The sequence below is a fragment of the Mustela erminea genome, chromosome 13 (genome assembly GCF_009829155.1).
Source record: "Mustela erminea isolate mMusErm1 chromosome 13, mMusErm1.Pri, whole genome shotgun sequence".
NCBI classification, from domain to species: Eukaryota; Metazoa; Chordata; class Mammalia; order Carnivora; family Mustelidae; genus Mustela; species Mustela erminea.
The window spans coordinates 35,513,362-35,530,528 of record NC_045626.1 but is presented as its reverse complement, the minus strand read 5'-3'; the positions used below and the strand labels follow the sequence as shown (position 1 = coordinate 35,530,528).

General features: G+C 38.8%; 1 protein-coding gene and 1 long non-coding RNA gene across 5 annotated transcripts in view; both read right to left on the bottom strand.

Annotated features, from left to right (window-relative positions):
- Nucleotides 1–17,167, bottom strand: part of TPGS2 (tubulin polyglutamylase complex subunit 2) — a 62,068-nt gene that overhangs the window by 35,230 nt on the left and 9,671 nt on the right. The gene's annotated exons all lie outside the window — the stretch shown is intronic.
- Nucleotides 12,278–14,726, bottom strand: LOC116572183. Its single transcript, XR_004278151.1, has 3 exons — nucleotides 13,947–14,726; nucleotides 13,505–13,657; nucleotides 12,278–12,288 (listed from the first exon to the last, which is right to left on the bottom strand). It is a non-coding gene; the product is annotated as an uncharacterized LOC116572183 (long non-coding RNA).

Sequence of the window (17,167 nt, the reverse complement as noted above, 5' to 3'; positions counted from 1 at the left end):
ACTGCCCCCCAAAACCATTAGACATGATAAATAAATTCAGTGAAGTTGCAAGATACAAAATTAACATAAAGAAATTTCAATACACTACTACCAATCAGGAAGAGAAATTTAAAAAACAATCCCATATGCAATTTCATCAAAAAGAATACCTAAAAATAAACAAAGGAGGTGAATGACCTATACTCTGAAAACTATCTAACACTGATTAAAATAACTGAAGATCACAGAAGTAAATGGAAAGATACCATGCTAATGGATCAGAAAATTAGTATTGCTAAAATGTCCAAATGATGCAAAGAAATCTACAGATTTGATACAATTCCTATAAAAATACCAATGGGATTTTTCACAGAAATAAAACAAACAATCCTAAAATCTGTATGGAACCACAAAAGACCCCAAATAACCAAAGCAATCTTGAGAAATAACAAAGTGGGAGGTATCACACTCCCGGAGTGCAAACTATACAAAAAGCTATAGTAATCCAAACCATAGGATACTGGCACAAAAGCAGACACATAGACCAATAGAACGAGAATAGAGAGCCCAGAAACAGACCCATACCTGTATGTGTCTACAACAAAGGTGGAAAGAATACACAATGGGGAGAAGAGTCTCTTCAACAAATGCTGCTGGGAAAACTGGACAGCCACATGCAAAACAATGGAACTGAACCACTTTCTCATACCATCCACAGAATTTACCTCAAAATGGATTAAAGACTTAAATGTAAGACCCGAAACTGTAAGAGTCTTAAAAGAAAACACATGGAAACTCTTGGACATTGGTCTCAGTCACAATTTTTTGGATCTATTTCCTCAGACAAGAGCAATAAAACAAAAATAAACAAAATAGGACTACATTAAACTAAAAAAATGAACAGCAAAGGAAAACATCAACAAAAAGAAAAGGGAGATAATATTTGCAAATGATATATCCAGTAAGGGGTTAATATCCAAAATCCATAAATTTTGGATATTACATACATACAACTGAACCCCAAAAAGCCCCAAATAATTCAATTAAAAGTAAATACAGTGGAGTATTATTCAGCCATAGGAAAGAATGAAATCTTACCATTTGCAATAAAATAGATAGACCTAAAGGGAAATTATACTAAGTGAAATAAATCAGAGAAAAACAAATACCGTATGATTTCATTTATATATGGAATCTAAAAAATAAAAGAAAATGAACAAAACAAAATAGAAACAGACTCATAAATGCAGAGAACAAATTGGTAATTGCCAGAGAGGAGGGGAGTAAGGAATGGAAAAAATAGGTAAAAGGGATAGAGGTGCAACTTACAGGTATAACAAATAAATCATAAGGATGTACAGTACATTAGGGAATACAGTCAATAATACTGTAGCAACTTTGTATAACGACAGATGGTAAAGAGAACTTATCGTGGTGATCATCTCATAATATATATAAATTTCAAATCATTACATTATACACCTAAAACTAATACAATACTGTATGTCAACTATTAAAGAAAAAAAGACATAGTGGTTAACTGGATTTAAAAACAAGCCCAACTGTATGGTACCTACATGAGTCTAAATTCAGCTTTAAGGACACACAAAGATTCCAAGTGAAGGGATGGAAACAAACATTTCATGCAAACAGAAATAATAAAAACAGAGGTAGCTTTACCTGTTATCAGCAAGATAAATATACTTTCAGACAAAGACTGTACTAGGAAACAAAGTCTTAAGACAAAGACTGTGCTAAGAAACAAAGTTTTAAGACAAAGACTGTACTAGGAAACAAACAACATGAGGATATTTATGCACCAAATATAGGAGCACTTAAATATATAAATCAAATTATTAGTAAGTCTAAAGGGAGAAATAGACACCAATACAATAATAATAGGAGTCTTCAATACCCACTTTCATCAATGAATAGATTATCCAGACAGCAAATCAATAGACACTGGACTTAAATGAACATTAGACCAGATGAACTTAATCCACAAGCAGAATACACATTTTTCTCAAGCGCACATGGAACATTCTTCAGGACAGATCATATGTTAGGCCCCAAAACAAGTCTTAATAAATTTAAAAAGACAGAAATCCTATCAAATATCTTTCTAATCACAATGGTATGAAGCTAAAAATCAATTAGATAAAAACTGGAAAGTTCACAAATATGCAGAAATTAAACAACTTGCTCAGAACAACCAATGGCTCAAAAAAGAAATAAAAAGAGAAATAATAAATATCTTGTGACAAATGAAAATGGAAACACAACATGCCCAAACGTAGGAATTTAGCAAAAGTAGGTCTATGAGGGAAGTTATAATGAGAAAAGCCTATATAAGAAATAAAAAAGATCTATAATAAGCAATCTAAATTTACATCTCAAGAACTAGAAAAAGATGAACTAAGCCAAAATTAAGAAAAGGAAGGAAATAGCAGATTAGAGCAAAAATAAATGAAATAAAGAATAAGAGGATGACAGAAAATATCAGTGAAACTAAGAGCTTCTTAAAAAAAAAAAAAAAAAAAGATAAACCTTTAGCTAGAATTCCCAAGACAAAAAGAGGACTCAAATCAGAAATGAAAAAGGAGACATTATAAGAGATACCACAGAAATACAAAGGATGAAAAAAACTAATGCAAGTAATTATATACCAACAAACTGGAAAACCTAGAATGGACAAATTCCTAGAGACATTCAACCTACTAAGACTGAATCATGAAGAAACAGAAAATCTAAACTGGCAAATTACTATTAAGGAGATTGAATCTGTAACCAAAACCTCCAAACAAAAGTCTGGGACTAGATGGCTTCATAACTGAATTCTACCAAACATTTAAACAATTATTAATACAACTCCTTCTCAAACAATTCCAAACTCATTTTATGAGGCTGGCATTACTTTACAACCAAAACTAGACACAGGCACTATAAGAAAAGAAAATCACAGGCCAATAATCCTGCTGAACATAGATGCAAAAATTCTCAACCAAGTATTAGCAAACCAAAACCAACAATACATAAAAGGATCACACACTATGATCAAGCAGGATTATTCCAGACATGAAAGGATCGTTCAACGTTGAAAAATTAATGTGATATATCACATTAACAAAATTAAGTATAAAAATCATATGATCATCTCAGTAGTTTCAGAAAAAGCATTTGACAAAATTCAATATATATTTATAATAAAAACTTTCAACAAAGTGAGTAGGGAGAGAACATACCTCAACATAATGAAGGCCATATATATATATATAGAGAGAGAGAGAGAGGCATATAGGCTGTATATGACAAACCACATCAAGCATCATACTCAATAAGAAGCTGAAAGCTTTTCTTTTAAGGTCAGGAACACCACAATGATGCCCGCTCTAGATATAGTACTAGAAGCCAGAGCCAGAAAAATCAGGCAAGACAAAGCAATAAAAGGCATAAAAATCAGAAAGGAAGAAAGAAAACAATCTTTATCTACAAATGACCTATTATTTAGAGAAAACTCTAAAGACCCCATCAAAAAGAAACTATTAGAATAACTAAATTCAGTAAAATTGCAGGATACAAAAGCAATATACAAAAATCAACTGCATTTCTATACACTAGTTACAAACTATCAGAAAGAGAAATTAAGAAAACAACCTCATTTACAACTTTTAAAACTTTTTTACGACTTTTAAACTTATTAAAAAGAATAATATACCTAGGAATAAATTTAATGAAGGAAGTGAAAGACCTATACACTGCAATTCCTATGACACTAATAAAAGAAACAGAAGAAAATTCAAAAAAAATGAAAAGATAACGTGTTCATGGACTGGAAGAATAGGGATACAATCCCTATTCAAATTCCAATGATATTTTTCACAGAAACAGAAAAAAAACAGTCCTAAATTCTGTGTGGAATCACAGAAGACCCAAAGAGCCAAAGCAATCTTGAGAAAAAAGAACAAAGCTAAAGGCATTACAGTTTTTATTTCAAACTATGTTACAAAGCTATTATATTTAAAATTGAGTGGTACTGGCATAAAAACAAACACACAGATCAAGAGAGCCCAGAAATAAACCCACCTATACATGGTCAGTTAATTTCGGATAAAGGAACCAAGAAAATACAATGCAGAAAGGATAGCATCTTCAAAAAATAGTGTTGGGAAAACTGGAGAGACACATGCAAAAGAACTAATTCAACCACTAACTCAACATACACCATATACAATAATCAACTCAAAATGGATTCAAGAGTTGAATATAAGACCTAAAACCATAAAACTCCTAGAACAAAGCACACAGAGTAAACTCCTTGACACTGGTGTTGGCAATGTTTTTTTCTATCTGGCACCAGAAGCAAAAACAACAAAAGCTAAAATAAGCAAGTGGGATATTTCACTTGTTAGGTATAGCATAGGAAACCAACAACATAATAAAAAGGTAACTTAGTGGGCGCCTGGGTGGCTCAGTGGGTTAAGCCGCTGCCTTTGGCTCAGGTCATGATCTCAGGGTCCTGGGATCGAGCCCCGCATCGGGCTCTCTGCTCAGCAGGGAGCCTGCTTCCCTCTCTCTCTCTCTCTCTGCCTGCCTCTCCATCTACTTGCGATTTCTCTCTGTCAAATAAATAAATAAAATCTTTAAAAAAAAAAAAAAAAAAGGTAACTTAGTGAATGGGAGAAAATATTTGCAACTCATTTACCTGATAAGGGGTTATATCTAAAATATATAAAGAACTCCTACAACTCAGTAGAAAAAAAATACAATTTACAAATGGATTGAGGAAATAAATAGACATCCAAATAAGACATACAGATGGACAGTAAGTGTATGAAAAGGTGCTCAACATCACTAATCATCAGGAAAATGCAAACTGAAATCACAGCAAGGTGTCATCTCACACCTGTTAGAATGGCTATTATCAAAAACACAAACAAGTGTTTGCGAGGATGTGGAGAAAAGGGGATGCCTGTGCACTGCGGGTGGGAATATAAACTGGTGCGGTCACTATGGACAACAGTATGGAGTTTCTTCAAAAAATTAGTAATAGGAACCACCATATGAAGCAGCAATTCCACTTCTGGGTATTTATGTAAAGAAAACAAAAACGCGAATTCAAAAAGATCTATGTATCCCTGTTTCTGTGTAGCACTATATTTAACAGCCAAGATATGGGAAAAAAAACAAGTGTCCACCAATGGCTGAATAAAGAAAGTATACGGTATACACACAGAGAGAGACATACACACACAATGGAATATAATTCAGCCATAAAAAGAATGAAATCTTGCCATTTGTGACAACGTGGCTGCATTTCAATGGCATTATGCTATGTGAAAAAATCAGACAAATACTGCATGACTTCACTCACATGTGGAATCTAAACAAACAAGCAAACTCCTAGCTTGGTGAGGCGTGGGCAAAAATGAGTCAAAAAGGGCAAATTTCCTGTTATAAATAAGTCGGGGGATATAAAATACAGCAAGGGGACTGCAGTTGATAATATTGTACTGTGTATTTGAGAAGTTGCTAGGAGTGTTAATCTTAAGAATTCTCATTATAAGAAAAGTAAAACAGAAGTATATGTGGTGATGCAAGTTATGGTATGATTATGATAATCATTATGTGTGTGGATATAGATATCAATTATTACATATATATCTCTCTCAAACTATTATGTTCTAAAACTAACACAATAATGTATGTCAATTATATCTCACTAACATTTAAAACAAAAACAACTCTGTTAGAGAGGGAGAGTCTACAGGACAGTCACCAGTTGGATCTCTGTTTTGCCTCATCAGATAAGACAGTGTAGGTATCTGCTCGGTTTGGACAATGCCTCCAGGCAGAGAGGTTAGCTGGAGAAAAGCCTAAAGGAGCAGCTGAGGAGGAAGATCAGAAGGAACAACGTTTGAGAGGAAAATCTGGGCAAAGTTCTGATGATATTGAAGGAAAACGATCACTGCCATAAATTCCAGACCCATGCTCCTAAATTACTTTCCGAAACAAATTATTGGATAAATGAGAATATCTTCAAAGAGTATAGACTTCTAGAACATTTAATGAAATAAACCTAAGAGTTCTGAAAGTTCTTAGAAAGTAAAAATGTACAACAGGACATGAACAACTGTCTCATATGGATAGCAAATCATCCAATCTGGTAACGGAAAAGAATAAAGAAATAGCTTAGTATCCTTTCAAGAGGTCCCAGGAGCACACCCTTAAGTTCCAAGTAACTCACATCTGTGCACATGCCTGACTGTCTTCTCTAGCCAATGAAGCCCCTGGAGCAGACAGAAGAACAGGTTCTTCACTTCCTTTCCTGAACCCTTCAGGCTGCCTTTTTATCAAGGTTATATAGACAGAAGGGGAACGTATCAGTAACTTCACCCAAAACTTTTGGCTTATTGGACCCGTGAGATGAGATACTGAACACTGCTCTAGATCGAATTGCTGGTCAGTTCTAGGCAGGCAATGCACGCAAGTTAGAACCTAGCAGGACAATCTGAGTTTACTTTCCAATTCTGCCACTAGCTCAGTGACTATGAGGCCACCTCATAGTCTGAATCCAGGCTCAAGAATAATCTCTAACACAGTCTAAAAAACCACCGGAGGCAGGAGAGGGTGTGAGTTTGGCAGGTAATTAAGATTTTAGAACAGCATCTTCAAGAAACATAGGTGAGAAGAAAACTTCAAACTTGCACGTGATTTTAAGCAGTGATTTAAAATTACTATATTCCCAATAGCTGTCATTTTAATAAAATGGGTTATTCATTTTCCTGATCTATGAATGAAAATACACATTGTGATCAATTTTGTTTGATCTTTTGCCATCTAGTTCCCAATTTCACAGATGTGCAACCTAAAGCCGTCTTAGACTTCTCAGCTTATTTATTTTCCTACCTAGTAAGTTGCCTGGATTTGCTCCTAGTGCCTCCTGAATGGCACATCCTATGTGCTCTCAGAGAGAAAAAGTGTGTATACAGAGTGACTTTCTCCCATCCCCAGAACCCTAGCACAGGAAGCCTACAACTTTCAGTGTTCTGACAAAATCCTTGTTCCTTCTGTCACCAGCTAAGTCCAGCATCTACTCTGAGATTTTTGGTCCCTAGTGCCACCTAGTGGTGGAGATGTGAAAACAATGGTCTATCCTTTCTAACCTGGATTCCATGAAGTCCTAGTTGAGAAGAACTAAGGTGGCATTGGTCATCTTTTAAGTTAAGCTGCAGAATTTCAGTAGCAATGATTGTAACATTTATTATGGTATTTATTTTACTCAAAGAAGAAATTCTGATATTATTTTATGACATCACAGAAAAAATTATTCAGGATTCATAAACACAGAACAAAAATCAGTGAAATAAAATTTTCATACATTGAAATATTAATATAAACATACAAAATATCACAGAGAACAAGTTCATGAAAATCTTAAGCCTGCATTGTCATTCTTATAAAAATTACTGTGGGCCCTGGTTCTGCTGTTTCCTGGCTGCAGACCTCACCACAGGGCACCCCAGACTGTGGCTGGTCCTCCAGGGTTTCAGTCCCTTCCTTCAGAGTGGGGCGCTCAGAGTACACTTTAAGGTGGCTCCTCTACCCTGGCAAGTGACTTGGAGCTACTGACAATTTAATTTCTCTCTTGTCCAATCGGAAAGAGAGTGCTCTTCTGTAGGTAAGAATCTGCCAATTTCAGAGGGCTTCTCCCTACCAGGTTCACGCTGTCTTTATTTTGTGGGGCATGGGGAAGATAAGCAGAAAGTGAATGAAAGAGGGAGTATCAGGCTTGGAAGGAGGATTTGGGGAGAAAGTCAAGAAGGGAGAATCTCACTGCTGACGAGTTTCTGAAATAATAAGGTGGCATCAACATGATACAGCAATCTCTGTAGCCCAATGCTGATTCTGTCACAGAGATCCCAATTTTTGTTTTTCTTTTCTTCTAAAGCAGCTAACTACAATAGCTTCCTTAAGCTATGCTAGACAGAGGCCAGCACAAACTGTGTGACTGCTGCATACACTCTGGTATTTTGGGAGCTATCAGCTTCATTTCCAGAAAACCTTCCTGAGCACTGCCTGAGCCTGGAGGCAATGGCTAAGAGCTGTCCACTTTCCCCTGCTTCCCCCACCACTGCCTCCTTTTCAGAGGGCACTGGACTGGGGAAGCGGGCTGGGCAGAAGATGTAGGATCAGGTAGGCAAAGGGGCTACGGCACAGAAATTCACGTTTCTGAAAGTGCTTGTCCATGCTGGGCAGGCTCTCCACCTGCCGCATTTGCAACCACAGCAGAGGAGGAACTTCCCAGGATGCCCACTGCACTAAAATCAAACTGGAAATTGAAGCGGTGAGGACAACTCCCTCTACCAAAACTCTTCTCAGGGAGGATGTCCCATGTAGTAAAAGGAAAACATGGATGGGCTGTGAAGGCGTAGTGAGAGACCTCCACGAGAATTCTCAAACACATCCTCAAACACCCACCTAAAAAGTGGGGGGGCTAGTTAACTGGAACCTCTGTCTTGGTGGTGGCCTTCCAACAGCAATGCCCCTGGCTTAACTAGTCAAAAGGTTTCTACACCTGGGGGAATTTGTGGGAGAAGCCCCAGCCGCTGCAGCCTCCTTGATTCTGAGACATTGGCTGTGCAGCCTGATTCTTGGGGACAAAATTAAAGAATGCTTATGGAAATGAAGGTGGGTCACCTCAGGAAAGTTCTATATTCTTTCTGACCTTTGTATTTTATCTATTTCACTCATTTAGTAAAGATTAAAAAATTTTTTTTAAGTGTTATGGAATAAATATCATACTGGGCCCTAAGAACCAAAAGGAATGGAGCTAGGTTCAGAGAAGGCTGTGGCATGAATTACTTACTTAAATCCATCTTCCTCCTTGACAGAACCCTAATTTTGTCTGAGATGGCAATGTGCCCAGTTCATTACTTGTTTTTAGGCCCTCCTCTACAATAAGTGCAGGACATTCAAATGTAAATCCAAGTCCAATGAGTGGGGGTGGCTTTAGAAAAACTTCTGTTCTCCTGTTAAAAGGTGACAGATACAGCTGGCAACTTCCCTTACTTCTTCCTGCCCTGAGCTTGCAGGTGACAGGTGGGGCTGTAGCAGTCATTTGGCCCCTTAAAAGACAAGGCTGAGGGGCACGTGGGTGGCTCAGTCATTAAGCGTCACCTTTGGCTCAGGTCAAGATCCCAGGGTCCTGGAATTGAGCCCCGCATCAGGCTCCCTGCTTTGAAGGAAGCCTGCTTCTCCCTCTCCCACTCCCCCTGCTTGTGTTCCCTCTCTTGCTGCCCCTCTCTCTGTCAAATAAACAAATAAAATAAAATTTAAAATTAAAAAAAAAAAAAGACAAGGCTGAGAGAATTAGTGATAATGGCTTAACAGGTTAGGGCTGATGAAACTACTGCAACTGTCCACCTCAGGTCTTATTATGCAAGAAATATTCATTCCTATTCGTTTAAGCTATTCTTAGTTTAATATTATATTTCCTTGAGCCAAACACATTTCTAATTTCTACAGAGACAAATATGTATCTTGTAAGTGTGGAGATAACGGGGTAGAGGGTGGTGCCACAGACTCCAAGGAGAGAGCAGGGCAGAGAAGGGAGTGGTGGACAGAAATGCAGGAGATGCCACGTGAGACAAAGATGGATTCAGCAGTGACGTGGTCCCCGGTGATTTGTGGCAGCGGTGTCCACGGAATGGTAGTAGAGAAAGAGAGGCTGTAGAAGGATGAAGACTAACTGGGAGGTGAAGGAAGAGGCTGATAACTTCGACCAGGGGTTAGCAAACCATGGCCCCCTGAATATCTCCACCCTGCCACTGTTTTTGGAAATGTTTTCTGGGGACCCTGTCATGCCCATACATTTCAGCACTTCCTGTGCCTGCTTTCAGTGCTACCATGGCAGAGATGGCTGGCTAAGGGAGAATACAGCCCCCGAACCCAAAACATTACTCTCTGATCTTTAAAAAAAAAAAAAAAAAAAAGTGCACTGACGCTTGATTTAGACCATTTTTCCACATGCTTGGCTGTGCAAACAAAGGCACAAATGGCCAAGTAGCTAGAGGAAAACTCAAGGTTACAGGTTTTGTTTTTAATTTTAAAGAGATAAGGAGACCTTCTAGAATGGATGCCAGTGGAGCAGCAAGAAGCGAAGCCCTGGAGAGGGAGGGACTGAGCTGTGGAGAACACAGAAGGGCTCCCAGAGCAGAGCAGGAGCACGAGGTGAAAGGCTCCCTGGTGACAAAGTGTCCCGGGCTGCTCCCTCCCACCGGGAAGGCTTATAGTAGATTCAGAGCAGGGCATGTGAAGGACAGATCTGCAAGAAGGTTCACAACCCACTCTCTGTAGACTGTAGGAAAAGTGAGCCTACAAAGAGAGGAGATATTCTGCCAAATCATTTGGTCTCTGTAGGCCATAGTTTCACCATCAGTAAATTGAATTTTTATCTGGGGATTCGAAAGTCTAACCAATCAAGAATTGTGAAGCTCTCTGCAACTATGAAATGCCACTGAAATACTTAATAATAGGACTCTCCTGACACCAGGATGCTGTGAGTGTGAGGAGGCAGATGCTGTCATCGTGCCTGAAAGATGAAAAGCTCCGTACAGATGTTGGGTTTTATGAACTACCATCATCACAAGAGGCAGGCAGCAGGCACGCTGTACATGACTCAGACAACTACAACAACCAGGCAGACTGGAAGTGCCTTATAGGGAATAGAAACGGGGGAAACCATGAACATGGAAAGAAGTGGTTCTCTTATTCCTCCAACCTGAGACGACTGCAGCAGGTATATGGTCATTTAAGTTTTAGTTTTTAGCCTTTTCTTCCCATGTTTTCCCCAAAGAATCACAAAATATTAGAACTGGATGAGTCCCTTCAGTAATACTGATTTCAAACTACTTCTTTCATGGACGAAGAACAGGAGACCCAAAGAAGGTGTATCATCTAGCGATGGGCCTAGAGCTGCTGGAAGATTCCTTCCTACTCCATCCAGACTGTTCTCCTCGCATTGGTGTGGCCCCAGCCTTACTCCCCTATCTTATCTCAGTGAGCCTCCCCAGGGGCCGCATCTGTCCCGAGGGGCAGGGCAGCAGTAGCGGCCTCTTCTGGGAGGACCTCTATCACCCTGGTGTACTGAGTAGCTGCGAACAGCAGGTGTCCCACACGGCAACCGGGCCCTGGCTGGGGTGTCTCCAAGCAGAAAAGTCTTTAAGGCCAGTTTTCTAGAGAAGTAGGAATCATCAGCCCCTGGAGACCTTCCTGCTCCTCTGGGATAGGCACTTCCTGGGGCAGGCACAAGTCAGGGAGCCCTACCAAGCCTGCTCCTGTGCAATCACACTCTTCAGGAACCACCTGGGTAAGTAACTGGGGTAAGGGAGTTTCAGATGGGCTCAAAGCTTCTGCCCTCCACTGCTTAAGTGACAAAAGTAGGTACCAACAAATAACACATAAAATTCTACCTCTATTTTGAATGAAAACCTTACTCTATTTCTAGATATGTCTCCTCAGGCAAGGGAAACAAAAGCAAAAGTAAAGTGTTGAGACTATGCCAACACAAAAAGTTTTTGCACAGCAAAGGAAACCATCAATAAGATGAAAGGCAGCCTACTGAATGGGAGAACATAGTCACAAATGGTGTATGAAATAAGGGGTTAATATCTGAAATGTATATAATACTTTTTTTTAAAGATTTTATTTATTTATTTAACAGAGAGAGAGAAATCACAAATAGGCAGAGAGGAGGAAGCAGGCTCCCTGCTGAGCAGAGAGCCCGATGCAGGGCTCGATCCCAGGACCCTGGGATCATGACCTGAGCCGAAGGCAGAGGCTTTAACCTGCTGAGCCACCCAGGCACCCAGTGAAATTTATATAATACTTCTACAATTTAACACCAAAAACTCTCAAATAATCCAAATTAAAAATGAGCAAAGAACCCGAATTTTTCCAAAGAAGACACACAGATGGCCAGGAGACACATGAAAAGATGTTCAATATCACTTATCATCAGAGGAATGCAAATCAAACCGTGATGATAGATATCCACTGTCCAGCCATCAAAATGGCTCAAATCAAAAAGATAAGAAACAAGTATTGGTGAGGATGTGGAGGAAAAAAAAAAAGCCTCTGTGCACTATTGGTAGGAATGTAAATTGGTGAAGCCATTGAGAGAAACAGTATGGAGACTTCTCAACAAATTAAAAATAGAACTACCTTATGATCTAGTAATTCCAGAACTGGGTAATTCCAGAACCCCACCCCCCACCAAAATGAAAACACTATTTCAAAACACACAGGTATCTCTACATTTCTTGCAACATTATTTGCAATAGCCAAGATATGGAAACCAAGATGAATAAAGAAAATGTACTATATATGTACAATGGAATACTATTCAGCCATACAAAAGAATGAAAAAAAATACAATCTTGCCATTTGCAACAACATGCACAGACCTACAGGATATTATACCAAATGAAATGAGCCAGAAAGATGAAGATAAATACCACATCATTACACTTAAATGGGGAATCTAAAAAAACAAGCAAAGAAAAAGTAGAAACAGACCCAAAAGTGCAAAGAACTGATGGTTGCTGGAGGCAGAGGATGTGCAAAAGTGGTTAAGGGGAAGGGGAAAGTACAGGCTGAAATGAAATGAATAAGTCATGGGGATAAAAGGCACAGCTTAAGAAATACTGTCAATGGTACTGTTATAGCCCTGTATGGTGATGGATGGTAGCTACATGTGTGGTGAGCAAAGCATACTGTGTAAACTTGTCAAATCACTACGTTGAATACCTGAAACTAATGTACATCGAAAGTCAACTATGCTTCAGTTAAAAAAAAAAAGAAAAGAAAAAAAAAGAAAAAATTATTACAAAAACCTGTTCTTAAAGGTTATAAGTCCCTTTCAAAATTGGAAAAAATAGCTCTGCAGAAAAAGGTACGTATTAGTAAATTTGACATACATTTCAGGAAGTCCGTGAACCACTTCCCATTATGGACTCTTCCGGGGTCCCAATAGCACACTACTCATTGGTCACCCTCCATCTACCCACACAACTAAAAGTGGACTAACAGTGATTGTCTCTAAGTGGTGAGGTCCTATAGGACTTTTCATTTTTTAATTTTTTTGTGTGTTTTCCACATTTTCTGTAGTAACCAGGTTTTATCTAGCATAATCAGAAAAAAAGTGTGAAAAACTGAGTCTTAAAACAAAAGTACACAGTCCAATCTCCTTCTATTGTCTTCGTCCACACATTAGCTTTTTTGTATCCCACAAGCCTCCAAAAAGCTCAACCAAGGAACCACTCAAGTGAATTTCTGTTACTGATCTTAATACTATCTGTGCTTTAATTAAGTGTGGGATATCGCCAGTAAAGGACTCAATGGGAAATTCCAAATCAATGTATCTTATTATTCTGGGTGCTTTCACAGAAATTTCTGCAACTGAGTATGCCTAAAGAAAATGTTGCATTGATGGTTTCAGTAAGCTAAAAATCTCTTTCTCTCACACTTACCTTTTACTTCTTTCAGATCTTCAATGGCGATTAAACAAGTGCTATAACCACCTTCCCCTAAACGTCAGTCTCAGCTGAAGAGAGCCTGATAAAGATGCATCTCAAGAAGGCAGATTAGATCTGTATGAGATCAGAGGCACATTCCAGCCCTAAAAACCAGGCATGGAAGGGAGGCTCCAAATGAATAAACTACAAGTTCAATGAGGACAAATGAATAAAGTCATCTTAGAGAGTTCTGGGGGAATATCTAGTGTAAGACACAAGGAAGACTATGCCTCAGAAGTTACTTCATTAAATAAGATACATGATATGATACACCCTTAATGGTGTTCCACCCAGGATAAGGCATTCCTACCCTCTCATCCTCCCACCCAGGTCTATGAACTCGGCTTTCCAAGCCAGGAATCTCCCCCTCTTAGGCAGATAGGAAAATACTACGATCTCGCTCTCACAAAAGCAGCTCTCCCTAAAGGATCAGAGGACCGTAACAATGCCAGCAAAGCCAGGCTGGCATAGCTGCACCAGAAGCAGGCTCTGTCCAATCAGCGAGTAAGAAGTCAAGAGATATACACTGTTCTAGAATCCTCTTTTCTATTATGAACTGTGAATGGAAATGAGGGTGTGAGCTAAGACAGCCCATGAGGAGCTGGAGTGGTGGCTGAGCTGAGGTCCAGGAGATAAACCTGAACTACCAATTACCGAGCTGCCCGAGAAAGTGCTGCTGGTTCCACCCAGGGAGGGTGAGCCCTGTTGGCAGGCCCTGAACCTGCACACATACTGTGCTGTGACCAGGAGGAGGCTGCCACAGTGCTGGCCTCTATTACGGGGACAGCCTGGCAGAGCGGACATGGCATGTGCTTAGAGGCAGGTAACTCTGCGTTTGAATTCAGGCTCCACCACTTGGTAGCTATGTGAACCAGGACAAATTCTTTCACCTTCCTGAGCCTCAGTTTCTTCATCTATAACATGAAGGTATCAATACCTATCTTGCAGGGTTACTATATGGATTAACTAAAATAAATTAAATGACACATGTTAACAGGTACTCATTAAACGGCAGGGTAATTTTTTGCCCTGTTGTCAAATCCATTTGCTACTCCTCAGACAAAGTGATTTTTCCAAAGCAGAAATCTGACCTTCCTAGTTCCCTACTTAAAACATTTCAATGGTTCTCCTTTGCTCTCATAATAAAGAGCAAACACCTCCTCTGAGTGCAAAGGGGAGACCAAAGTGGCAGTACGAAGGTAGGAAACACAAAAGGAATAAAAATGGATTTTGCTATAAAAAAATCAAAGAACTCACAAAAGGGATATAAAATAACATATATCAAAAATGTGGGGAAGAGAGGAGAAAAGAATGGGTTTGAACTGAAACGATCAACTTCAAACATAATGCTATATGCAGGAGAGGTTATATGCAAACCTAATGGCAATCACATATAAAAAAACCACTGATAAATATGCAAAATATAAAGACAAAGAAATCCAAATATACCATTAAAGAAAATCAGCAAAATATCAAAGACAAGAAAGGATCTGAGAAAATCTTCAGAAACAAACACAAGTAATAAAGTAGCAATAAATATGTATCTATCAATAATTACTTTGAATGTAAATAGACTAAATGCTCCCATCAAAAGATAAAGGGTGACAGAGTGGATAAAAACACAAGACCCATCTATATGCTACCCACAAGAGACTCATTTTATTTTTTTAAAGATTTTATTTATTCTTGCGAGAGAGAGAGAGAGAGAGAGAGAGAGAATTTGCAGTGGGAAGGGGCAGAGTGAGAAGCAGACTCCCCACCGAGCAGGGAGTTCAATGCAGGACTCAGTTCCAGGACCCTGGGATCATGACCTGATCCCAAGGCAAGCACTAAACCTACTGAGCCATCCAGGCGCTCCATATAAGAAACTCATTTTAGACACCTGCAGATTGAGAACGAGGGGATGGAGAAACATCTATCACAGAAGCGCATGTCAAAAAAAAAAAAAAAAAAAAGCAGGAGTAGTAATACTTATATTGGACAAAATTTACTTTAAAACAAAGACTGTAACAAAAGATAAAAAAAGACACTATACCATAATAAAGGTAACATTCCAACAAGATATAACAATTATAAATATTTAGGCACCCAACATAGAACACCCAAATACATAAAACAGTTAATAACAAACATATAATAATGCTATTAGGGGACTTTAACACATCACTTACATCAATGGATAGATCATGTAAACAGAAATCAACAAGAAAACAGTGGGTTTGAATGACACTCCAACAGATAGATTTAACAAATATATTCAGAACATTCCATTCTAAAACACCAAAATACACATCCTTCTCAAGTGCACACAGAACATTCTCCAGAACAGGTCACCTATTAGCCCACAAACCTCAATGAATTCAAGAAGATGGAAATCAGGGGCACCTGCGTGGCTCAGTCTGTTAAGCATCTGCCTTTAGCTTGGGTCATGATCTCGTGTCCTGGTATTAAGCCCTGTGTGGTGGGCTCCCTGCTCAGCAGAGAGTCTGCTTCTCCCTCTCCTCTGCCCCTCCACACCCCTGCTTGTGCTCACTTTCTCTCTCTCGTCTCTCAAATACATAAAATCTTAAAAACAGAAATCGAAATCATACCATGCATATCTTCTAACCACAATGCTATGAAATGAGAAGTCAACCACAAGAAAAAATCTGGAAGGACCACACACACACACGGAAGTTAAATAATATGCTATTAAACAATGAATAGGTCAACCAGGAAATCAAACAAGAAATCAAACAAGAAATCAAAAAAGTAAGCGGAAACAAATGAAAATGAAAATACAATGGTCCGGGGCGCCTGGGTGGCTCAGTGGGTTAAGCCGCTGCCTTCGGCTCAGGTCATGATCTCAGGGTCCTGGGATCGAGTCCCGCATCGGGCTCTCTGCTTAGCAGGGAGCCTGCTTCCTCCTCTCTCTCTCTGCCTGCCTCTCTGCCTACTTGTAATCTCTCTCTGTCAAATAAATAAATAAAATCTTTAAAAAAAAAAAAAAGAAAATACAATGGTCCGAAACCTCTGGGATACAGCAAAAGTGGTTCTAAGAAGTTTATATATAGCAAAACAGGCCTACCTCAAGAAGAAAAATCTCAAACAACCTAACCTGACACCTAAATGAGACTGGAAAAGAATAAAAAACAAAGCCTAAGAGGAGCAGAAGGAAGAAAATAATAAACCCTAGGGCAGAAATAAGTGATATAGACACCAAGATAACAACAACAACAACAACAACAACAACAACAAACAATAAAGCAGATCAATAAAACCAGGAGCTGCTTCTTTGGGAAAAAAAAAAAAAATCAATAAAATTGACAAGCCTCTGGCCAGACTTATCAGGAAAAAAAAGAAAAAGAATTCAAATAAATCAAAAATGAGAGAGAAGAAATAACACCACAGAAATACAAACAACCATAAGAGAATATTATGAAAAACTATATGCCAACAAATTGGATAACCTAGAAGAAAATGGATAAATTCCTAGAACATATAAACTCCTAAAACGGAAACAGGAAGAAATAGAAAATCTGAACAGACCAATAACAAGCGAAGAAATTGAATGCTAAAAACACTCCCCAGAAGTCCAGGGCCAGAGGGTTTCATAGGTGAATTCTACCAAACAT